Source organism: Symsagittifera roscoffensis, chromosome 6 (assembly GCF_963678635.1).
Source record: "Symsagittifera roscoffensis chromosome 6, txSymRosc1.1, whole genome shotgun sequence".
NCBI lineage: Eukaryota > Metazoa > Xenacoelomorpha > Acoela > Convolutidae > Symsagittifera > Symsagittifera roscoffensis.
The window spans coordinates 8,131,469-8,156,662 of record NC_087067.1 but is presented as its reverse complement, the minus strand read 5'-3'; the positions used below and the strand labels follow the sequence as shown (position 1 = coordinate 8,156,662).

The 25,194-nt window shown below is 35.3% G+C and overlaps 1 protein-coding gene across 4 annotated transcripts in view; it reads left to right on the top strand.

Moving 5' to 3' along the window:
* The first annotated feature begins 5,741 nt into the window (after nt 1–5,741).
* The window catches only part of LOC134848310 (uncharacterized), a 44,752-nt gene continuing 25,299 nt past the window's right edge, over nt 5,742–25,194 (top strand). Inside the window, exons 1-2 of one of the 4 annotated variants that reach the window (XM_063865707.1) lie at nt 17,415–17,726; nt 22,917–23,359. The gene's annotated coding sequence lies outside the window, so the exon portion shown is untranslated. Of the gene's footprint in view, nt 6,422–17,414; nt 17,727–22,916; nt 23,360–25,194 lie in introns of those variants that run through there. The other 3 variants (XM_063865708.1, XM_063865704.1, XM_063865705.1) reach the window with 3 other exon arrangements.

Below are 25,194 nucleotides of genomic sequence, written 5' to 3'. Positions count from 1 at the left end.
GTGTTCACATGGTGTGACTGCTATGAAAAATGACATACGTTATGAAAATTGACGTACATAAATCTTATTAGGCTATGGCAAACAAATTTTGTCTTCATAATTAACCTTGTGAAGCCATTCGTCACGCCATAAATATGATGCTTGTGTGAGGTGAGAAGGGGCGAAAGGAGCCAAAGCCAATTCATCTTTAATTGGAGATGAGCAGCAAAAAATGATTTTGATTTGGATTTCACAAAAAATTCAAAAGTTATCTCATTTCAAAGAAACACTGGTCTTTGCTTGACTGCCGTTTTTGCACTGAATGCAAAAAGAAACAAGTTTTTCTGTGCAAATTTCATAGCTGCAGCAGGAGCTATTTTTTGTGACCGGAAAGGAAACACCTTGTTTCAAGGAACGATTAATTGCAAAATTTTAGATGAGGTGAATTAGATTCTCAGAGCCTTAAAATTTTTTGTGAAACCTTTGATTCACGTGTGCAAATTTCTCTTAGATTTTTATTATTTGCAGGCTTTTTTTATTTTCCCCAACCTGCAACTGTTTTTACGAGTATTTTTTTGTTCGCATTATCCTGTTGGTGTAAAAACCGACTTGCAGACTAATTAGGCCATGACAAACATACTTGGTCCTCAAAACTTACCTTGTAAAACCACTCGTTACATCAAAAATATGATGCTTGTGTGATGTGAGGAGTGAGACAAAGGACAAAGATCCGCTATCTACGGCTACTGTTTTCGTTCATCCTTAGATGCGTTTTTCTAACATTTCGTTTTAAAACTTTTAGTACCCCAAACTGACATAGCTCTCAAATTTTTTCTCCTCCAGCTCTGGAGGGTATACCAAATCTCTTTGTTTGTTGAACAAAGATAGCGTCAAAACACAATTTCATTTTTTTTGCTTTTCTTACCGTGTTGATTTTGTCGGAGAATACGTGAAGGAATTTTTTTTCTCATGTGAATTTCTTCAAGTGTATTTGTTTAAAAATGGAATCTGAGATCCATTGATGCCCTGAACTCAAAATAAGAGTGTTTTTAGTCGTGACGTTATGGGAGGTTTAGAAATGTCAATTACACCAATTTGGATTAATTCACTCGCATTAATAAGCCTTTTTCCACTTTATATAGCGAGTGGATGGATACAATTCAAAAGTTTTTTAAATCAGTTTCGACCATTGAAAAAGGAAAGGATTTTTTTATTCGGGGCTATTTTAGTTAATTTTTTTTCTTTTTTTTTTAGTTCTCCACGCAAAATCAAGTAATCATCGGAATGGGCACAGTGAGATTTATCATATAAAAGCCCTTTTCTTTGAGACTCGAAGAACATTATAAAGTTTTCAAAAAAATTGTCTCACAATTGAGAAAAAACGGTTTGAAAAATTTAAGATTTAGTCTAATTTCGATCGAGAAACGCGATCGAGTAACGCTCGTTACATTGAAAATTGTACTGTCTTTTTACGAGTTATAGGATAAAAAACTTGTTTCAACAATACAGAAAAAATTATCAGATGTTTCATTTAGCTTGTTGAGAAAAAAAATTTTTCAATTAAAAAGAAATATTAAGCAAAAAATTAAAAAACCATTTTCAATTTTACAAGTTTTTTTTCGTTTTTTTCCCCGTTTTTTTTTGCTTAATGTTCTCAGTCACGTCGAACTTACTGCTTTTTTACACAAACGTATAGTTCTCGAATCACACCACCCTTAAAAAATGACACTAATGTGTAGAAAATTGAATATTAGTTTAAAGAATTTTTTAACTTAATTTTTCTGTGCTACTTGGACAGCAACTGGCTATCCTAGTTTTAACTTGTTTTTGTTCATGTTTCTCAATTTTTTCATCAAAACATTATTTTTGGGAGGTTTGATGCTAGTCGGAGCGTTTTCAAATTTGCCTTTGTGTCAAGAAAATATTGTTGTAGTAATCTCAATTGTTGTTAATTGTTTTATCCACTAATGTATCCGTGAAGTTGTAAGATTTTGAAAAATGTGAATTTGGCTATTTCGGGGGATTTATTAAGGCTCGCAAATGAGTATATTTTACTATGTACGAGCAGCAAAACTGGCAAATAAATTGACTGATAACAATGTTATTTGATATGAAGTACGCTAATCAAATAAGTACCTGGGTTGAAGTTCATAGAAGGAAAACGCTTGTCATACAATTTTCATACAAAATTTAAAAATTTTTGTGAAAATTTTAATAAAAAATTTTGATATATTTTGACTCTTTTGAAAGCTTCTGGTCATCAAAAAAAAGGGTTTCAGGTTTTGTGAAAAAAGATTATCATACAACCTTCATGTATAAAAATTTTATGAATGCCACTATTTTGTTATAGAAAAAAATTTCAAAATCAGGAAAAACTGTTTTTGTTTAATTTTAAATGAATTTTATGAGTGTATAAAACTTCAGTGCGAATATGTTATTTATGCATAACGTGTTTTGTGAAAATTTCTTAACATGAACGACAAGACTACGAGTGTCCAAACGTGAGATCAGATAATAGGCAATGAAACCTTCAGTATTTCTCTTTGACATACAAGCAGTCATGTTTCATATAGATTTGATAGTTTTTCATTAGTGTTTATAGTTTTTTGATAGTGTCTGCAATTATTTCCGCACTCTTTATTAACAAAAACGACACGAATAGCCGAATGAGATGCAAGCACTCGGTTTGGGGTGTTCGATTTATATTCCGACCGAAATCTGTCGAAAACATGCATGTTGTTCAACCCAAAATCCATAGTCGAAAACACACCTTTCAGTCGTACTTTATTTCAAAAGATAGTCGAAATCATGGCCGAAACATACTCAAACACATAGACGAAACCTATTCGAAGCACAACTGTTTGTAGTTTTCATTGGAAAGCTGAAAAGATAGATGGTAAGAGTGTCGAAGCTTGCTTCAATTCAGGGTCAAAACATACGAGCAGTTTTGGGTAATTTCCTCTATTAAAAAGTATGCTTATTTATTGATTGTGGTTGTGATTAAAACACACAAAATTGTCAGAACGAATTTTGGGACGCCTTTTCTGTTAATCACGTTTGCAAAATGTTTTAAGCACTTTTCCTAATGAAGGAAAAGTGCTTTTCCTCTTTTTAGTCTTTCGGCACAAATTTTTCATTTTCTTTGATTTAAAATTCGTTGACTTTGCTAGATGGGCTTTACTGCCTTCCGGGATAGAAAAAAAAACAGGGTTTTTATTTTCGTGTAAAACCAATTTTTCGTGTAAAACCAACAAAGTAAAGCCATTTACTTCTTTCGTATAGGATATTGCGTTTCCTAGTCAAATTGAAACAGTTTGAAAGTTAATTTTCTGAAATGATTCGATACCTTAGATTCAAACAATTAGAAGGATGTGACGGTGAACTGCTTAGTTTATTGAAGCTTTTATTATTCCGACGTCCAAATAAAAACGGAATAATTATGATTAATTTTGAATCGTTTTTTATTCAGTAAATTTATGACTTTTTAACTTGAAAACTTGACGGAAATTTTTATACCATGTCGGAAATATTGTATACCGAAAGCTCGAACCTCAAATTTAAAAATACCCAAATTTCATATGCAAAGGAAAAATCACAAAAAGATGGGGACTTGAAAAAGGCTAATTTGGGCCAATTTTGGATGATAAACGCGCAATATTTTGCACGACGGATTATAGCGTTCAAATTAAATCAAATCGAACCAATTGGTCTTATTCTTAGTTTAAATACCTAATACATACTTATTGCAGTCGGAACTTTTAAGGCTTCACTGTGATATACGAGTATCTTGTATTTTAAATTTTTTTTCAAAGATCATACCAAAATTAAAGCGATTTGCTTGAAAAACGTTGCAAAAACTTACTGAAAAAGAATTCACATTATGTTAGAAACTATTTGAAAGGTTTTCTTGAAAAGCAATCATTTCTTTAATGTTTCATCGCTTCAAGAAGTTGAAAGGAACTATGGCGTAGGGTGGATTTACAACACATTTTAACATTTTAAATAAATTAAAAAATTTTGTTGGGGGTAAAATTTTGTAGGTTCCTATTCTAATGAAGCTATTTAATAGGTGATTCGGATTCCAAAAAAAGCAGATAAGCTGTTTCAATTAAAAAAAAATACTGATTTTAAGTCCACTTTTGCCCGGGTTGACCACCATATGAAAAAATGCTTGAAAAGCATTTTTTTCTACGCCAACAAAAATCCTTCGTATTTATTGTCTGAAAAAAATTAAAGAAAATTTAAAAAAAATTAAATTTTTTGCCTTTTTTCTGAAGTTTATGCCTCTTTTATCATAGAACTTAACTTCTCTAATGAAAATTGTATGATAAGCTTTTTTTTGTCTCAAACAAAAAATCCAAAGCTGAGGAAAAAAGTTATTGTTTCTCATTTGTAGTCTATGCAATTGTATAAAAATGTCTGACGATCATTTTTTCCATAGCATGGTTACGTTTTTCTTTGGTCGCGCCGGTCGCGGTTAACTTTTTTGTGTCACCTCGTTCTGCAAAACTTGGAAACACTGAATTTCGATTGCGATGGTCTGGAAGTAACTAATTTTGGTTCTACTGCTACAACAAGAAAAAAACTTCACTAAAAACTAGGGCAGTTAACCAGCAATATAATCGCTTTATCACCAAAACTGTAGAAAAAGAAAAAAATGAAAAGCGTCGATAGCAGTAGTCGCTTTAAGGGGGGTTTCAGGATTCGGTCCCCTGAGTTTCTAAACGGTTCCTCTTTTGTTTATATTGCTGACCAAAATGTATTAATTTTCAGGAAGAGCGCGCGCCGAAAAAACACTGTTTCTTGTAGCTTCTTAAACACTTTTTTCAAAACCTTCCAAATAACGAGTACTCAAAAACGGAAATTTTTGCCTGCTGTTTAAAAAATTCGGAAATTCGGCAATTTGGAAATGTTTTTGGAAGGTTTTGACCAAATTGTTGAAAAAATGACGTAAAAATTAGTACATGATGGCGCCGAAGGCTCAGTCAGCCAGATGTGTCGTAAAATTTAACCAAAAAGAGAACCGTTTAGAAAATCAGGGGTCGAATCCCTGAAAATTAGTTTAAAAATCCATATCCCTTGAGAAAACTTTTTACCAACGCTGTGTCGGAGTTAGCCCCAGGCTCAAGTCTTTTGGATTCTTACCTCTTATTGTTTCAATTCAAGGTTGACTTGTTGAACAAAAAGCCCCTCGATTATTTTCAAATCAGTTATATTAGCTTGGACGATCTCAAATAATAACCAATGGCATAAGAAACAACCGATGACATCAATGACGTAGACTAAATACACCTTTCTAAACCCACTATGACTCTTTCCAGCTCTTGTAGTTTTATATACCTTCATATTATTTTCTCTTTTTCTAGTCCGCCCGCTAAGCCAGCCGGAAAATGTAAATACGTCACCCGTTTTTGCACCATTGCTATTTTTTTGAAAAAAGACCCCGAATTCCAATTTTCGTACATACAACTGGAATGAGTGTGCAACTATCCATTAGAAAATTTAATCTCGAATTGGTATACTTAAGTGAATTTATCACTCCATGTGTAAGAGTTTAAAGAAAAATCTACTATTTTTTATTACTTGTAGTTATGTTAGAGTTAGTTACGTATGATTTATCAAAAATTTAGGGTGGTAATACGATGCCAAATTCAGATGCTGTGGCTACGGTCTGATTTGCTATATACAACTCAATTTTTGGCGCATATTTATTTCACCACAGTGTTTTTCACTTACTCTGTTTTTTTACCGGTTCAGCCGGCTCTGTTTTTTCAATAGGTGTGCTTTTTGCTGATATTTCAAAGGTGGCTAATCAGTGTGTGATTGCATTGACAATAATCGTTCCGGAAAATTTAACTCCAACACGATTGAAAAACTATCAAATAAAATCAAAGCTTCTTCTGTTAAAAAAAATGAAGATTTCCTTAAAACAGATTTCGGCAAAGCTTAAAAAACGGGATGAAATCTGAACATAACATGTAGATAAAAACTCGGTGTCCTGTATTATATTTTGCTTAATCTTTTTAGCAGCTCCAGTTTTTCTGGTCCGTCCCTATTTTTGTTCAAAGACGGTACCAGGTTGCAAGAAAACATGAAAAGAGCCAGCATTTTTTGCAACAAATTGACCATACCAAAATGAACCTTTTGTATCGGAATTTGACTTATAATTCTACTAAAGCTCAGTGGTAGGTTAAGTTCTGACATTATTTGGCGTTGTCTATAAAATAATTAACATTCTCTCTTGAAATTATTTTGGCGCTGGCGTTTTTATATTATGTCCTCACAGTTTTTATACCATTCTTGCCATTTTATTCAAACCATTGAAAAAATTATTTATTTATTTTAGAAAAGCTTGTCTTTCAATGGTTCAACGTTTATTTATTATCCGTTTTGATGCAACACGCGTTGATGTTTATATTTCAAAAGAAACACTTTCCGCACGGTAAACAGTTTTCCTTTTCATTTTACTTTCAAGAAAAAGCATTATTTTTGTTATAGCATTAAAAAAACATTTACACACTTATCTGATTCTCAAAAACGTTCAGTTCTATTAAAGATGCTTAAACATTAGCTGTGCCCAAAATCCAAAGATTGAACCTGCAAAAAAGTTATTTTTACTAAAACTGAGGGATGGTTAATAGCTTTTAGAAAGTTTTTTTTCTGCACGGGCGGAACTATAATTTTCTCGAGGGGCTGACTGAATTACTGATGCCTAAAAAACTCTTTTGTCTATTTGCTTAAACCAATTTCTGAGAAAAAGAAAGAAAAAACAATCTCTTTGAGGGTTTTTCTCGAAAGTTTTTGAAAAAAATCCAAAAACTGACACTTATTGGCATTTTTGAGGCGGGCACTTCCTTATTATAACAATTGTACGGCCTAAGGCGCCTCTAGAAACTTTTATTGGTTTTTTGACCAAAAAAAGAGATCTAAAAAATTACAATAACGTAATGTTTTTTAATGATTGGTCCCATGCATATTACAAGGCGGAAATATGTGTTATCATCTTTTTATCTTGACCTCTTTATATCTTGACCTTTTTATCTTGACCTTTTTATCTTGTGTCATCTTGACCTTTTTATGCTGTGTTCGAAACAAGTTTGAAACATTTTCTAATCGGATTTTTATCTGTTTATGAAACTTTCGTTGAATAAATTTTTTTCAAAATTATGGAAAGCGTTTACTTCAACTCAAATATGTCTTAATTACACTCCACCATAATATAGAAAACTCTTGAAAAAAGTTAAAATGTATATTTTTAACATACACTATTGTGTGCTTTTTTGATACCAGTCAGCAACAAATTTTTTTTTGTTTTAATCCAACGAGGCAAAATCGAAAAACCACAATTAAATGAAGCCAAACAATTAATTGAATATGCAGAAAGCTTTATCCGATAAAATTAACCATTTTTTTTGCATATTGATATAATGTTTTTTCTATGACTGAAAAGATGATTAGCCATTGAGAAAGTGCGGTTTCGATAAGTTAATTGATCCAATAATTTTAGTAACTGTAAGTTAGAAAGTTAGTCGGAGACAATGAATTGGCGGTCAACCAAAGGTGACAGACAACTCCGAAGGTTAAATACTAGTTAGCGCCAGACAGATAGATAAATTAAATAGCAGCAACTAGAATGAAACTGTGACTGGACTCGAAGATGAACTAATTTAGATACTATGACATTCCCTTTCTTGTAAGAAGTGATGACTTAATTTAAGTACTCAATGAAATGTTGTTGTATGAATGAAATAAAGTTAACGACGAGTCTTTACTAGAGTTTTTGTTTATTAACTGCGACCACATTTAAACTTAAACAGTTGAGTTTTTGCCGCTTCACGGCATGCCCTCTCCCTGGACGTTAGAATGTTTTAAGTTTTGTTTCTTATGTTTTTCCTCTTCTTTATTTTGTTCCTGATTTTTCTGCTTTTTGAATGTTGTCAATCATGACTGCCCCCATCTTGGTCACTGCTGTGCGCTTTCTGCCCAACCGCCTTGAGCTGGTCTCGTCCAATGAGCTCGCCGAATCTTGGCTTGAATATGAAACAAGTCGTTGTTTCCTGCCCCGCTTTTTCCCTCCAGTTTGTGGATTTTGTGCTACTTCGCGCTCCGTCTCCTGTGGTGTACTTCCCGTGGTGTCTTCTTTCCTCCGGTTGATCTCTTGATTTCCGTTTTTCGTGCAATCGTATACTCCGTCGCCGTCTCGTAATCGCTCGGTCGAATCGTTATCGTTTCTGTCGGTACTTGATCTTGTCCCGCACTAGACGTTCCCTGTCTCTCCCCTTCAAGATCCGCTCCCGGGTTTCCCTCATTTGTCGTTTCGATAGCTTGTCTTGTCGTTTCCAGCGATAAATAGTCCTCCTCGTCCGATTCTGAATCCTCCACATTGTCCCTGATTTGGAATTTAGATAGTTTTCCTACGGTGCGTTGGTAGGTTCACGCGGTGCCTTTTGAGCTGCTCGGTTGGTTTGCCAATAACTTCCGTTTAAGATCCCACGGCGGGGGTGGGGCAGCGATTTGGCCCGGCGTCCTCTTCTTCTGAATAGTCGTCCGTTTGAGTGCTACTCCCGATTTTCTAAGCACAGCACCATCATTCAATTTAATAGTATGTTCCTTCTGATTTATTATGCTGGATTTCAATGGTTTATACCTATTCAGATTTCGCTCTCCAGTCCTCTGCATTACTAACACTGGTCCGAACAATCCCAGGTTCATCGTCCTGATAAGTAATCCGGTCATCAGCCAGTCTCATTGGGTGGCGCCTGTTATTCACATCATATTCCGTATCAGATCGGACTCCCTAGTTCGTGTTCATCGGTTCTGTTATCGCTTGGGTGTTTGGGTCTCAATCATCTAATCAGGCAGATTTTGAGCGTATTAGATTTTCCAATTTAGATTCCTTAATGATGGCTTTTTGGTCAAGTTCCTGAGGACCGTTTTAGCTTCCCGACCGTGGTGCTCTCCAAACGGTGTTATGTTCAGGGTGGCGTTTTTGGTGAATCTCAAGGCACCGAGGGCCCTTTCAACCATCCGATCCAAGGGTTCCGGTTTTTCCTCCCGCGCATACGTTAGTACTGAATTCGTGATGCTGCCAATTGTCCGCTCAACGCACCCTGTTGCCCGATGATCATTAAGTGGCGAGGTAAGCATTTCAATTCCTTCTTTATGACAGAGGGCACGAACCTCCTTGGACATAAAGTTCGTTCCCTGGTCAACTCGGATCTGACGCGGAACTCCGTGGGCGATGATGTATGCTTTTAAAAATTTTACGATTTTGTCCGATCGATTTGAATTACACACTATAGCCGATGGCCAAAGAGAAAACCGATCCACGGCCACCAGAACATACTTTTTGGATTCCTTTAAATAATTAATTGGCCCCCAAAAGTCTAATTGCACAAATTCATTTGGTTCTTTGGGCTCAAGTACTCTCCCTACATCCCCTTTGAACACAAGTTTTTCATATTCTTACCAGCTAATGTGCATTCTTGACAATTTTCTGCGATTGTCGCTAAGCTGCGGAACATGTACTGGTAGCAGATGTCTTTGGCCGCGTCATACATACTCGATTTCCCATGGTGATAATAGTGCGATCTGTTATTCACCGCCGCTTGCAAGGTGTTTGGAATGACTAGTCTCTCATCCACCCATAAGAATCCGTCTTTCACATGAAAATCCTGAGTATACTGGGCATAGCATTTACTTATGCTGCAATTTTGGTGTGTAAATATGGGTCGTTGCACTTAATCATTTCAATGATTGCTTGGAGTTGAGGATCTGAACTATACTGCGATTCGATAAACCGAAGATTAAACAGTTTTAGAAGGGCGGTTTGTTTACTAACGACTTTGCAATTTCTCGGAATAACCGACATAACGCGACTTTCCGGATTAACCGGTGGATAAGTTTAGACGGGATAAACAGAAAGAATGGAAATAATGGTGCTACTCTTAGTGCTCCGGACTTCTGTGGTGACTGCTTGCATATCCTGGTCGATCTCCTCTATTTCATTGCTACTACTAATGCTGGGGTAACGTTCCAATAATTTTCTGATCTTCTGTTCCATAATTAGATTAGATTTTGAATGTTGAATTGTTATACTTGAATTTGAGTAAATTATCTATGGGTGCCTCGATAGATAATCTGTGAAACCAGTTTTTGCTCCGGTTTTGTGCTCCACTTGAAAATCGAACGGTATAAGACAATCTAACCATCTGGTTAATCTACAAAACATCGTCTTGTTCTTTTTGTTGTACCCCATTTAGCAACGATACAAGAATTTTATGGTCCGTAACGTTTAAAAAAATTTCTCCCCAACACATAGTTTCGGAATTACCCCGCCCTACACACAACTGCAAGCTTCTCTAATTCGTTTGTAGAGTATTTTTTCTCCGCCTCGTTTAAATCCCGGGATGCGAAGGATATCGGCCTCCAGCCGTCGGAATTTAGTTATTCAAGAACTGCACCGAGTCTGTTATGACTAGCGTCACAGAAAATTCTTGTGTCACGGTGTATATCAAAATGCCAAAATTCCACTATGTTGGCCACCTGATTTTTTAGATTCTCGATTGATATCTGACACTCACTAATCCAATTATATTCATTTTTTCTGCTTAATAAAGGGCGTAACGAGTCTGACGATTCGTCGAGTGCTGGGAGGTATTTGTGTAGGCTGTGAATGGAGCCCATAAAAGATTTTAGCTGCGACACCGTTTTAGGTGCTTTTAACGATTCGATCGGTTCCGTTTTTCGGATTAGCGGCGTAATTCCGGTGCAAGTTCTTTTATGCCCCCAACCATTCCCATTCTTTCCGCGCAAATTGGCATTTAGTAAGTTTAGGCGATACATTTTCTCGATCTAACTTCCGCAAAATTTTCTCGACCGCCGAGATGTGCTCAATTTTCAGTGCCTTTGGTGACAACCAAGATGTCATCAATGAATGCGTGTCCCGGTGGAAATTCCGAGAGGATTGTTTCCATTACTCTTTGGAATTCCGCTGGCATGGTTGTGGGCCGTAAAACCCCGTTCAAAAACGATACGTGCCCAATAATTTTCCTCCCACAAGCAAAAAATTGCATTGGACGCTTGTTTTCGGACTAAGTGGTAGTTGACCTTACGCATGCGTAAGGTCCATTGTAGAAAAGTATAAAAGTATACTTCCCCTGGTTTTCGTTCGCCTATCGTTTGTCCTACAGCATCCATGAGCTCTTCAATATCAGGCAGTTGATATATATTCTTGTGGACTTGTTTGCTTAGCTCCCTGGATTCTAGCGCTAATTTTACTGATCCATCCTTTTTCACTGTTATTACAATCGGAGAGACAAAGTACTCATCCGAATATTCTTCCGGTTTTTCGATGTGCCCTTGCTGCAAAATTTACTAATTTCCTGTGCAACCTTATCTTGCAATGTGATCGGCACTCTCCGTCCTTTTTGTTGAATCGGCGTTAGCGTTTCAAAAAATTCCGCGTGTACCTTATAATTCTTAATTTTTCCGACTCTATGAAAACGATTGTTAAATTGCTCACTGAAATAAGTCTGCCAGGGATCTAATGAGTCGTCCTCTCTTGTTGTTTCCGCCCCCGGTTGTTCTCCTTGGACCGACATCACCTTCTCTTCCGGTGTTCTCTGCACTATCTGCAATCCCAGATTTGGCATTAGTTCTCTCCCAATAATCGACGGTCTGTTTCCTCCTATTACTTTGATGTTCGCATTAGTCACCCATCCGTTCGTCTCCAATGATACGTTCATCATTCCTAGCAGCCGTAAAGGATTGTTTCCGTGATCTCTGAACTCGTCGTCCTCCGGTGCTGGCGCCTTCACATTTACGCCAGCGATGCCCAACGTCCGTTTCAGCTCTCCAACTGTGAATTTTGAGATCGGTGATCTGCTATCTATCCAGACGTTCGTTTGCCTACCATTTATATTAATTGGTAGTCGAGCGCCGGCCACTTTCAATTCAGTTTCCCTCCGAGATTTGATAGCCATTACTACATAGTCTCCTGAGCTGTCCAAATCCCACGATCGTTGCCTCTTTTCCGGTGTATTAACCCATCCGACTGAAATCTCATATTGCAAATAGGTATCCTCAGCGTCGCTTATCTCACTGGCATCCACATCCTCCTGATTTTGGATTAATCCCACCGCCGATCTTCCCAGGTTATTCCGCTTTCCCCGACAAGTTCTCTCGTAATGTCACGTCTTTCGGCAGAAATTACAAGTCGCATTCTTGGCTGGACATCTAGTGAGACGCTCCTGAGTAAAATTGGGTTGGTCGCAATTATAGCACCTTTTAGATGCTCCCCCTCTCATCTCTGCTCGTCCTCTGAACGATCCACGGCTGCGCTGTCTATTGTTTCGATATCCTCCTCGGATTGTCCCCACCGGTTCCGTTTTTATTTAAAACGCTCCAGTTCCACCGGTGGTGCCACTGGTTGTTGCTCCCCCGGTTGCCGATCCATATGATTTAGCATACTTATATCCACGTTCGTATGACAACGCAATACGGTGTCTTTGTCGAACGGCATAGCTCGTTCTGGGCCTCTCTATTATTCATGTTCACATTGAATACATCCCGCAAAATTCTGGTCTCCAACGTTCCAAAAGTGCATTGGGTGGCCCGTCCGCTTAACACTGACTGAAACTGTTCCAAGGATTCTCTAATGTGTTTTTTTCGTGCCAATAATTGGAATGTTTCATAGGTTTTATTCCGTTCTTTCTTAAACTCCGTTTCTATAGCATCTAATACCCTAGAATACGGGGTTGTAGATAATTCCAGATGTGGCCTCCTCTTTATGCAATTCACCCTGTCCTTTCTCCCCCAGGCAAAAGTACAAGTTCGAGATTAGAGTTTGCTCCGACGTCACTCGACCTTTCCCGTCTACCTCCTCCGGTAGTGCAGTAACCTGCGCTGCTGTTAACGTGCTGGCATAGTAAAAGTTCCTCGGGTTAATACTGTATTTGGCCACCATCCCCCATTGAAATCGGTTAAGCCAAAACTCCCATAGCATTGGTGGCTCTGCGAACGTTGAGCGCCAAAACGATGTAATCCCCAGTGAGTTTTCCCCCCCACTTTGGCCTGTTGGCTGCGCCATGAGAAAGTACAGTTTCGATAGGTTAATTGATCCAATAAGTTGAGTAACCGTAAGTTAGAAAGTTAGTCGGAGACAATTAATAAGCGGTCAACCAAAGGTGACAGACAACTCCGAAGGTTAAATACTAGTTAGCGCCAGACAGATAGATAAATTAAATAGCAACAACTAGAATGAAACTGTACTCGAAAGATGAACTAATTTAGATACTATGACACCATACTTTTAAACAACGCGATGCAATCAACCTTGTCAAAATGATAATTGATTTTTTTTTTGAAAATTACGAGCAGTTGGGTACGTTAAAGGTAAAAACATGTACCAAAAAAGATGAGGTAAACTTATATGTTTTGGCTTATAAAGTAGGCCAAAACGCTCGTCAATTTTCAAACAAAATCGAATGTCAATGTCTGCTCTCATTTATCTGGTCAAATTTGGAACAGTTTTTTAACTGAACTAATTTTTGCTCATTTTTGAAGATTTATTTTAACACAAAGGTTTATATTTCCTCAAAACAAGGTATTACTTCAAGTGTATGACTAATTACTAGCGTTTTTTCATAAGCTCCATGGAATTGTATGGCCAGAGTTTTCTGTGTGAGTGGTCAGTCCGGTGTCTGCAAGAGTTCGAATATGATGTAACGCTTAATCCACGTTGACTTTCAATTGCGACAGAATAGCAAAAATTGTTAAAAACCAAACTTTGGATCAAAAGAAAAGTATTCGGAAAAATTCAAAATAAAACAAGGAAAACCGTTTACTGTGCAAGTAGCACAGAATGTTCCGACCATGGTCTCACAAGTACAAGTTCGAGATTAGAGTTTGCTCCGACGTCACTCGACCTTTCCCGTCTACCTCCTCCGGTAGTGCAGTAACCTGCGCTGCTGTTAACGTACTGGCATAGTAAAAGTTCCTCGGGTTAATACTGTATTTGGCCACCATCCCCCATTGAAATCGGTTAAGCCAAAACTCCCATAGCATTGGTGGCTCTGCGAACGTTGAGCGCCAAAACGATGTAATCCCCAGTGAGTTTTTCCCCCCACTTTGGCCTGTTGGCTGCGCCATGAGAAAGTACAGTTTCGATAAGTTAATTGATCCAATAAGTTGAGTAACCGTAAGTTAGAAAGTTAGTCGGAGACAATTAATAAGCGGTCAACCAAAGGTGACAGACAACTCCGAAGGTTAAATACTAGTTAGCGCCAGACAGATAGATAAATTAAATAGCAACAACTAGAATGAAACTGTACTCGAAAGATGAACTAATTTAGATACTATGACACCATACTTTTAAACAACGCGATGCAATCAACCTTGTCAAAAATTTAGGGAAATTTAGGAAAAAAATCGAAAAAGATTTTATCCTAAAAGTATGTGACAAGCATAATTTTTGTTGAGGTTAATAGTCATTTAATTATTAAAAACTTAAATCCTTTTTTTTCGCTATTATCCACTAGTCTTAGAAAGTTTGGTGGATTAAAAGCTATCTGTTTGACTTTCTCTAAAAAAATGTTATATCGAACACCTGGAATTCAGCCGGTTTTTCTAATTAGCGAAAAAAGATTTTCCTACTTTAAAAATCTAGCAGTTACTGATATTGATCGAAAAATTCTTACTTGGAATAAAAATTAAACTTATGTGTGCCACGCCACCATTTCGATCAGCTAAACTTAATTCAATCACCGGACATAAAAACGCGACCGAGAAAAATTTTTCCAAAATTGGTGATTGAGCAAACACAGTAAAAGATAACCATAATAGATACTCATAGTTCAGAATGCCATGCAGAGGCGGATTTAGGAGGAGGGCGGACGCCTTATTTTTCAGGGATTCGACCCCCTACCGACCCAAAGGTCCCCCTTTGTACTATTTTGAGATATCCAAAATTGGTGACGGACCCTAAAAATTTTCTAAAGGCGCCAATATATACTTACTTTAAGGAGGAGGGCGCGCCAAAAAAACGCATATTTTTGGTCATAATTTTCTAAAAAGTGAAAAATCGACCCCCCCCCTTCGAGAAAATCCTAGATCCGCACCTGATGCCATGTAGTCGGTAAAACTTAAAATGAGAAACTTGCCTGATATGTTACAGTCTGGCGCCAGAAAATTCAAGTAGTGTTTTTTACCGTTATAAGTTTTGTGAAACCCTTAACTAGTCGAAATGTTTGGTTGCAATCAAAATAAAAATAATAATAGAATTCGACCAGATAAATGAAAGCAGACATTGATAATTGATTTTTTTTTGAAAATTACGAGCAGTTGGGTACGTTAAAGGTAAAAACATGTACCAAAAAAGATGAGGTAAACTTATATGTTTTGGCTTATAAAGTAGGCCAAAACGCTCGTCAATTTTCAAACAAAATCAAATGTCAATGTCTGCTCTCATTTATCTGGTCAAATTTGGAACAGTTTTTTAACTGAACTAATTTTTGCTCATTTTTGAAGATTTATTTTAACACAAAGGTTTATATTTCCTCAAAACAAGGTATTACTTCAAGTGTATGACTAATTACTAGCGTTTTTTCATAAGCTCCATGGAATTGTATGGCCAGAGTTTTCTGTGTGAGTGGTCAGTCCGGTGTCTGCAAGAGTTCGAATAAGATGTAACGCTTAATCCACGTTGACTTTCAATTGCGACAGAATAGCAAAAATTGTTAAAAACCAAACTTTGGATCAAAAGAAAAGTATTCGGAAAAATTCAAAATAAAACAAGGAAAACCGTTTACTGTGCAAGTAGCACAGAATGTTCCGACCATGGTCTCACAAACAATTCATAAAGTTTTTTTTCTTCAAATTACTGTTTTTTCTGCGTGGTGTGATAAAAAATCGGCGTAAAATTTATTTAAAGCATAATTGACACAAATTTTGTTTCTATAAACTCCAAAAGTTTGTTTTATTTGCCTAACGCTAAAGTTTAAAAACCTAAATTAAATATAATTAGGCTGTTGCTAGCCTGCTTGCTCGCTTTTTCTCTCAAAATTGAAATCAAAATCAAACTTTTAAACCAGTTTTTCTCTATATTGAGAAAACCTTTAACTTTTTTCAAATTGACCAAATCACTATGAAATGAATCACTCGAATGAAAGAGTTTCGTTTTGGTAAATCACTCAACTCTTTCCGATGATTGTTTTTTTTACTTGATTTTGTGTGGAAAACTAGAAGAAAAAATAAAAAATAAAATACAACCGAATACAACATTCATGCTCATTTATCAAATTGTCGGAACAAAAAAAAAACAATTGACCCTTCACAATATTTGTGTTTTTTCTCTCTTATTTGAATTACTTGATTTGTTTTGAAATTTTGTGAGAATAGATGTTTTTGAGAATGGATGTTTTTATTTGCAATTAGTTTCTTTTCAATTGAGAAGTTCTCATAAGTTTGTCTCTTCAAAATGAAGTGCTCTTTGAAGATGGATTCCATAATATTTTTTTGAAAGATTGTGATAAAATCAATTTTTTTCTGAATGATATATAATAGTGTTTGGATCTACATAACAAATCCCCCTGTGGTATCTGTTACAAAATGTACACCCCAATAAATAAAAGCAGTAAAATAGCAAAAGTGCTTTCTAGCAAAAATTCTAATTGGTAAATTTTTTCACTGATTCAATCTACTTAACAATCTTGAAGAAGGAAGATGGTTAGATATTTCCGTTTTAAATTTTTAAACAAAAAACTGTCCGGGATGGAATTTATAACTCAAGCTTTGACCGTGCTAAGGAAATTCACAAGAAGTTTACATTATTTTTCAATTCATTGGTTCCATTTCCAATAAATTAATTCTGAAAAACCAATTTGAATTGGTTTTTTGTCAATTGACGGGCTGTGACTGAAAAATTAAATAATTAACTTAATTGTCTGTTTCATCAAAAGTTATGTTATTTTTTGTTTAAAAATCGTTTCATCAAAAAATTGACAATTATCATTTAAAAATAGGGCCTGGCTGGAGCTATCAAACCGTCAGTGCAACTTGCAGCGCTGCTAGCCAGGTTTTAAAAAAAATCATCGACGATTCGTTTTTGTTTGATTCCTTGTGTAATTTATAACCTCTAAGGTCTTTAGAACTTCTAGTCTTTTAGAAAAAAAAAGTTAATTTAATGTCTTTTAGGACTGCTTTTGAGTTCTCTTTCCTCTCAGTTTTTTTCGTTTCCGTTTTTTTGCGTATTTTTGGTCACTCGTTCGCATTGACCTCTTCTATATAATTTCATTCTGTGTTACAACTGTTTTATTTGTTTTATTTGAATTTCATTAATGAATCTTTCATGAAAACTAGTTTTTGTTTATTTTTAAGAACAGTATGGGTAGCAGACACATATTATCTATAACACACACACAAACACACACACAACCTATGCCTTAATTATTCATGCAGCAGATTACCATAAACGCAGATTCATCTGCTAGATTGTACAGATCAATAAAAACTAAGTTTTTGATTTTTTATATTCACATTATGGTCAGAATTTGCAAAAATTGGCCAGAAAACTCAAATGAATTATTTTTGATTTATTCATTAATAATTTACATCATTCAAACATCCTAATCGTTTTTGGACAGCGACAAATTAGCGTTATGAGAAAAAACGGTCAAACTCTGTGGCTATCAAACATCAGGGTGTGGATAGTAACTTCAAATCGAGGGTTTTTGCTTCTCATAATTCAGGTACGCAATTTTATTTTTTCAACCATCAAAAAATTGTTCCAGATAAAAAATCTTGGAAACAAAAGAATAAAAAACTGACATGCAATTTTTTTATTTTTTGGTTTTTTGTTTCCAGTAAAAGTAAGTCCAACAAAAACTGACACCTCGTTTCACCGTGGAAACTTGTTTCACTTCCTTTTATAAGACGATAGTATGCCGTCTCCAGTTGAATGTTCACAGAAAGTCATCGATAGTTCATTGAGAATGAATTTTTATGAACAGTTTCAACAAAGATTCAGCTTTCTTAGATAGATTCTAAGCTTATAATAAATCATTTAATAAAGTTCTTAGATTATAACTCACTATCAAAGATGAGACGTTTCATTGATGAATGAGCGCTAAAAGACATTTTTGTTCGGCGATGAAACATCGCTACCTTATCGTTGATAGTTTTTTTCTAAACTTCAAAAATTGTTTCCACCTAATCTTAATCAGAACAAAGAAACCAGAAAATTTTCTTTTCCATCATCCGTTCAAAACTTTTTTATGAGTTTTCTAAATTTTAAATTCAAATTGGCTGCTTTTTGCTAAACATGGTCATTTAAACTAAAAATTAGAGGAAATCTTCAGAAAGTTTCAAATAACACCAAATTGTTTTTTTGTTGCACTGGCTTGGAAGTGGAATTGATTTATGATATAAATTAAATCAAAACTTTCCGGGATGAAAAGATGGCCCCAAATAGTACCTTTGAAACATTTCAAGTAGGATTCCCCTGAGTGGCAGTATTTCTCGTTTTAACTTTTTCGCTAGCACACTTGAAAAAAATTGAAAAAAATGCATCGCTTAAATATGACTTTATACAAACTTCACTCTAAATTCAGTTTTTGTTTTTGCTTTTTTTTCTGCTACAATTTTTTAGGATTTTTTGGTATACTCCGTCAGTTGCCCATGAACTTGTGGAGTGGGTCGCACTGAAGTCATGGTTCCGACCATCCAAAAAACGGAAGAATTGTGTGTTCGGGTATTTTATGTTTTTTCTTTTTTTTCCACGCAAAAGCAGATACCAAAAGTAATCAACGGAATCGATTGACTGATATATCTTATTGAATTTCTTCAAGTCGTGATCGGAACGACTTTAAAGCATTTCAAAAATGTTGCCACAATAGCGGGGAAAATGGTTTTTAGTTTAATTTCAAGAGTGCTTTAGGGATCGAGTAATTTGGAAATTGGCCTTTTCAGCTCAAATACTTGATTTTACAAAAAAAAGTTTGTTTTGAAAGTTACAGCTACCAATTCCTTGGCAATAAAAATATCTTGAAAAAAAATATCGTGTAAACAAATGAAAAACTTTAAAAAATTTTCTTCAACGTTTTTTTTTGCATTTTTCTGATTCATTTTGGAAAAAAGATGCTGTTGATTATGCTAAAATCATTATCTCGGTTTTTTTTCTATAGTTTTTAGGCATGTTTAAAGTTCGCATGAATTGAAAATACATCAAAAAAAAGAAAAACCTTTTGTATAGTTATTTTTGAATGTGCTCGAAACATTCTGTGCCACTTGCACAGCAACGGGCTGTCCTTGTTTCAAATTGACTGTACTATAACTGCATTATAAATATAGTATGAAAGGAAGGGAAATTGTTTGGTTTTATATGAAATAAAATAGTAGCTCAAAGTTTTCATTTATTGAACAAAAATCAATGAAAAAAAATTCAAAACAAAAAACTAAAAACAGCTGTTCGGGAAAATAATGAGTTTTTGTTTTGCAAAAAAAATGCAGTCAAAACACTGTACACCGAAAAAAAAGTTCAGTAAAAAATTTCCAAAAACGTTTTAAGTCAAATCATGCTTCGTTTCGTGTTTTAAGTTAGTAAATTGGGCCTGGGTAAACAAGTCGAACAAACGAGGCTTCAAATTTTGTCTCGAAATGCCTTCAAGACAAAATTTGATTTTTCTTATGACATGAAAGTGTTGTTTCCCGCGACTGATTTTCGTGATTAAAAATAGATTAGCATGGGAAAATAACTTCGATCTCATGGTCATTATAATCCAATCTTATTGCAATTTTAGACAAGAAAAATTTGTTTTTTTCGTCCTTGTATCTGATTGTGTTCAGACAAACACAATCCATTAATGTTCACCATGATGGATTATAATGGATTAGAGTCTCTACCCTTTTATTTGGAAAACTTCTGTTTTACTCAAGGCTAACGCGAGTTGTGAACCTACCCAATTTTTTATTTTCCGTTAAGCCTAACCCCCTCTCCTCCCCTTCCTCATGTCACTTTCCTGAATATTCACCGAGTTCAGTCCAATGGTGTTTGTAATTAGAAATTGGCGTGCTTATCGGTGTGTGTGTGTGTGTGTGTGTGTGTGTTTCTCAGTAAAAAGTGTTTCTCAACCACTCTAAAGCGCCCAATTTTTTTTAAAAAAAAAGATTAGAATGATACGCTAGCTTGAAATGTTATCGTAAAAACTTGCAATGATTCGCAAAAAAATAACTGGAAAATTTAAGGAAAACGAAAGCTCTCAAAGTTTTTAAATAATGTTATAATTATAGAGTTTCGGTTTAAAGAAGGCGCACAAAGTCCTAACCTCTGTTGGCAAGCTCGCAACACGTTGGTACAACTGAGGCGGTGAGTTTTTTGCGAGTTTTCTTTTTTAGACTTGTCTTTTGTCCCCACCAGTTATCGCAATACGGCATAAAATATGCATAAAATTCTTATGCTTAGTTAATAAAGTCGTTGTTACGCATATTTCATGAAAGCGTTGAAAAGTGTAAAAGGGGAATACCAAAGGTGGAACCCTTTGGATCGGCAGAAGCGACGGTTGTCGACCCACGACTTGTCTTTGTTCAACCATAGCCTTCGTTCGGCCGTCTTAAGTTGCGATGAAAACCGGACATCGTTCGACCGTTACGTTCAAATGATGATTCGAACACCTTAGCCCGGAAGGAAGTCCACTTCGCCTACTCCTAAAATCCGCTACTACATAAAATCCATCCGTTTTACGCATTTTCAGCTGATTATGTTTCACTTTTTACTGACTTTTCTTGGACCTGAATTCCCTGTCTTAAATAAATCATGCTTGATATCTGTAGATATTCTTTGTTATTTTTTGATCTGACTTTCAATTGTTTTCGAGTGAAAAACTCAGTTATTGAAAAAAAGTTTCTGAGGAATCATTTTCCATAATTACATGAACCGGCGCCCTGAATTAGAAATATAGAGAATCTGCCATTACTTTTTGTTAGTAAGTACGTGGAAAAATTTCCATTTCCTTCTAAAAACCCTTCAAAATAAACCCACGGAAATTATCATTCTTGCAAACAAAAGGTTGTTAAATACAGTTTTATGGTTCCGTAATTTCAAGATAATTGTAGTTTAAATATTGTGGTTTAAATTTTTTCAACTTATACTTATAGGTTAGCTTAAGGTTATGTTTAAAAAATTTGAATCCAAACTTTTATTGGGATCCAACTAGCACAATGAAAAAGTAAAATCAGTGTTGATGTCTATTTTCTTTTGGCTGCTTGATAACTTGTCTTCTTTTCAGACCATTTTGAACTCGGGGACAGTTCAATTTTCTAACACTATCAACAAAATGGCTCCACTAGGCTTTGAAGACATAAGAATGAAGTTCTCTGATTGCATAATTATTGCCCTTAATCGTATAATTCCCGAGAGAGCTTACATTTTTCAATTTTTATGTTAATTTCTAGAGCCTTTAAAGGACACAGAGCTGGTAAGTTACTGGATGAAAACATTTTCAGTAGAAGAGTAAAAAGACATTTTCAAAGTAGAATAACATTTTAAAAAAAAAGTTTCATTAAAGTTTTCTGCGATTTTGGATCTATAGTTTTTCATTTTGTTGACTTGTTTTTCCATTTTCAAAAGAGTTTTGAGGAGCTATGACATAGCACGAGTTTTTTTTTGGTGAGTTTAAACTACCTCAAAAATCAGAGGGTGAAGTGAATGGTCTTATTAAAACCGTTTCAAGTGACAGTCGTGTTTGATGAGAAAAATTTGCTGGAATGTTTTGCATCAGATTTAAACTTAGAGAAAAGTCCAATATAATGATGCATGGTTTGTTAACATATGTTGTGAAGGCATATCACAATTTGTGGACTCACCACCTCATTTTCAAAAAGTATTTTTTTTTTGAAAAAAGTTTCGAGAAATTAAAATTTAGAAATTTTATTTTAAAAAATAAACTTTAATTTTTGCTGTTAAAAATGACATTTGTGATCGGAACATTCGTTGCTACTTGCACCGCCGGCACTCTTATTTGAAAAAAAAAATTGGAATCACATCAAATTTTCACTTTCATGTTATTGTCTGCTTTCGAATCTTCCAATAAAAATCGTTAAAATATTTATTTCATCGAAAGCCCTAGCGGCCCCATTTTCGTCACAAAAAAGAACGAAAAAAATTAAAAGTAGGCGGAATTTAACTGGTATATTTTTTATTGTTGTTTTTATTTGTTTTCTGCAACAAAATTATGCTTTGAAAAGATATATGAAAAGAATTGAGAAGTGCGAAAAGGTGGCGATTTTTGGGAGATTTGAAATGTCGGAGTCACTGCGGTCATTTAAACCGAACAGCAACTAAGCCGGAAAAACTACTATTAACCATTAACCCATGGACCTTTCAAACTCCTCGTTTGTCGGAACATCAAAGCTGCATAGTAAGAACGTTTATCCACAAGGGAAAGGACCAACATACGAGCTGTTCAGCTCTTCACGAAGAACCGCTGTTGCACCCTGCTTAAAAACTACATGCAATTTTATTACAGGCTGGGTATTTTTGCCTCTCCCTTAAGCAACGAGCACGGATCATGGTGGGCCTCGAACATCCGACCCTTCGATTGAGAGGCGGAGACATAATCACTTATCCGCCGCTCCCCTACATGAAAAAAAACTAATATAGAAAATTTTTTGAAAAATAAAATTTTTCGGCTTTGTTCATTCGGTCCAATGAGCCCGATTGGTTTTTCGGTACACTGACCATTCGGGTGTGAAGTTGGGCAAAAATGAGGCTCCTCCTTAACCTTCGCGCCCTCTTATCCTATTTTCCAACGAATATCCAAAAAATTCAGCCTTTTGAATCACGTCCGCCTCCAAAAAGATGGTCAAGTATTATGTCATTGAGGCTAGCGCAACTTATATTACGTAATCTTGGCCTCAAAAATGACAATATTTTGTATTTGCAGGGAATGACGGGAGAATCAGCAGTTGATAATTTATGGGGAAAATAAAACGGAAATTATAGGCGGCTATCGACAGTGTAAAAAGTCACAGTCCCCGTTTTTTTCAGCCCCAAAACAGTGGCTTAAAAATTAAAGGCCAGCTTAGCGCACAGAAAATCCCCGCCTTTTAATGGGCTACTAAATTTGGTGGCAATTTACTGCACCGCCTGCCGCCTTGCAGTGACCGAAAAAAAATACACAATTTTTCATTTCTCTACCTTCATTTTTAATACCAATTTCACCCGTCGCATTCATGAATTCATGATGGAGTTCAATTTGTTTGTTCGAATTGTCTCCACGTTTATCATGGCTCCGTTTCGAGTCACCGATTTTGTTGCCTTTAATCAGTTATGATGAGTTCGATTTATTAGCAGGGGGTTTTCCCTCATTGCATATTACCGCCAAAGGTAAGTAGTTTTCTAATTTTGTATTTAAAAGTTTTTTTTACAAATTAAGGTTGACATACTTTCGAGGTCGAGACTTGACCTCCAAATTTTTGCATATTAATTGAAAAAAAGAGCTATTTACATACTCCGCATCTCTGAATTCTATCAGCTAAAAGATAATAAATACATGGGAAACTGTAAAATATCTTTGCCTAGCAACATTTAAAATTTTATTGTATTCAATTCAAATTTCAAGTTCAATTTTAAACTTGTCATATTTGTGTGACAAAAAATTAAAAAATTTAGTACTATTTTCAAACCGAATCATTTAGTACTATTTTGCGACAGGAATTTTCGGCTGATCGACAATTAGATTTTTCTAAAGGAGCTTTTGGCACCAATATATATTAGTTTTGAGTGTGAGCGCAAAACCCTACGAAAAGTTCCTAAAATGCGCCTATTGAACTTTCTTTTTCAAAAACTTGCATGCAGCGAGACATTGTTGTCAAAATAGGGTTCCTAGGGTGTTTTTGGTGAGCTTGGAAAATAATTTGATCGTGGTCGACAATAATTTCGAGAAATTTAAATTTTGCAAAGAATTTCCAACCTGAAAAAAAAATGGTTTTCCATCCCTACACTTTCTGTTGTTTTCCTAAGCAAGGAATAAAATCAAAAAGATTAAGAAGCTAGCAAAATAAAAGAAAAAATAGCTAAAATTTTCTAGAAAAAAGCAGGACCAGACTTAAAGCATAAAGCGTATTACTAAGTCTGCCGTGAGAATCAGGCTGAAAAACCAAAAAAAAGTAAGCCCGTTTTTCGGTGATATATTACAATAGGTGGTAATTTTAAGTTAAATAGCTGGATCACTTTTTGTTATACTTCGCACTGTATTTACAAATTTTTTCAGAAGCCAAATTTTTTGGCAAAAGAAGAGTAACATTTGAGTTTTTCAGTAATTTTTTATCTGGCAGAGTAATGTATTTATAAAAACTATTTTAGCAGCATGTACAATTGATTGAAATTGAAATGACTATATCATGCATTTTGTTCTCAAATTTAATGCACCCGGGTTGACCAAAAATGCTAGTCATAGAATTTCCATATATGGAAAAATGCTAGTCATACACTTTCCATGCAATTCCATACGTACAGAAAATTGCATGAAAAGTCTATGATTAGTATTTTTTCATATATGTAAATTGTATGGCTAGCATTTTTTCATATATGGAAAGTGTATGACTAGCTTTTTTTCATATATGGAAATTGAAAATTTAGAAATTTTTCATATATGAAAATTTTATGACTAGCATTTTTTAACAATTAGAAATCCAGCAAAATGAGGCAAAAAAACTACTTTAATCCCCATCCCATACGACGAGCAGTCTCTGAAGAGAGAAGAAAAAACCAGAGAAAATTTGTTTTCTCATAGTCAAGTCTCCTCACACACTGAGAAAGCAGAGCATTTCTTAATCTTATTTTAGGGGGACTCCAAACCAGGAGGGACTGCCTCAGAAAAATTAAAAAAAAACTTGTTAGCTAGCTGAGTAACCCAAAACAAAAAACAGTCCACCAGAGGCATCAATTTTCTGGAATTCTTCTCTTCCAATCACATTTGACATCAACATCTAAAAGAGTTCCCTATAAAACACACTTTTATTTGACACTCAGGTTGAAAAATTGAAACAAACATTTAAACATCAACAAACATTCGAACATCATAAAAATCCTAAATTATTCCCACGTGAGAATTTTCAACTTTTGAGATCACTTTTGAAATCATGTATGAGAAGATGCAGTCAGAAGTTGACCAAGTTATGGCACACAGAAACACCAAATTGTACCGATTTACAAGGTAA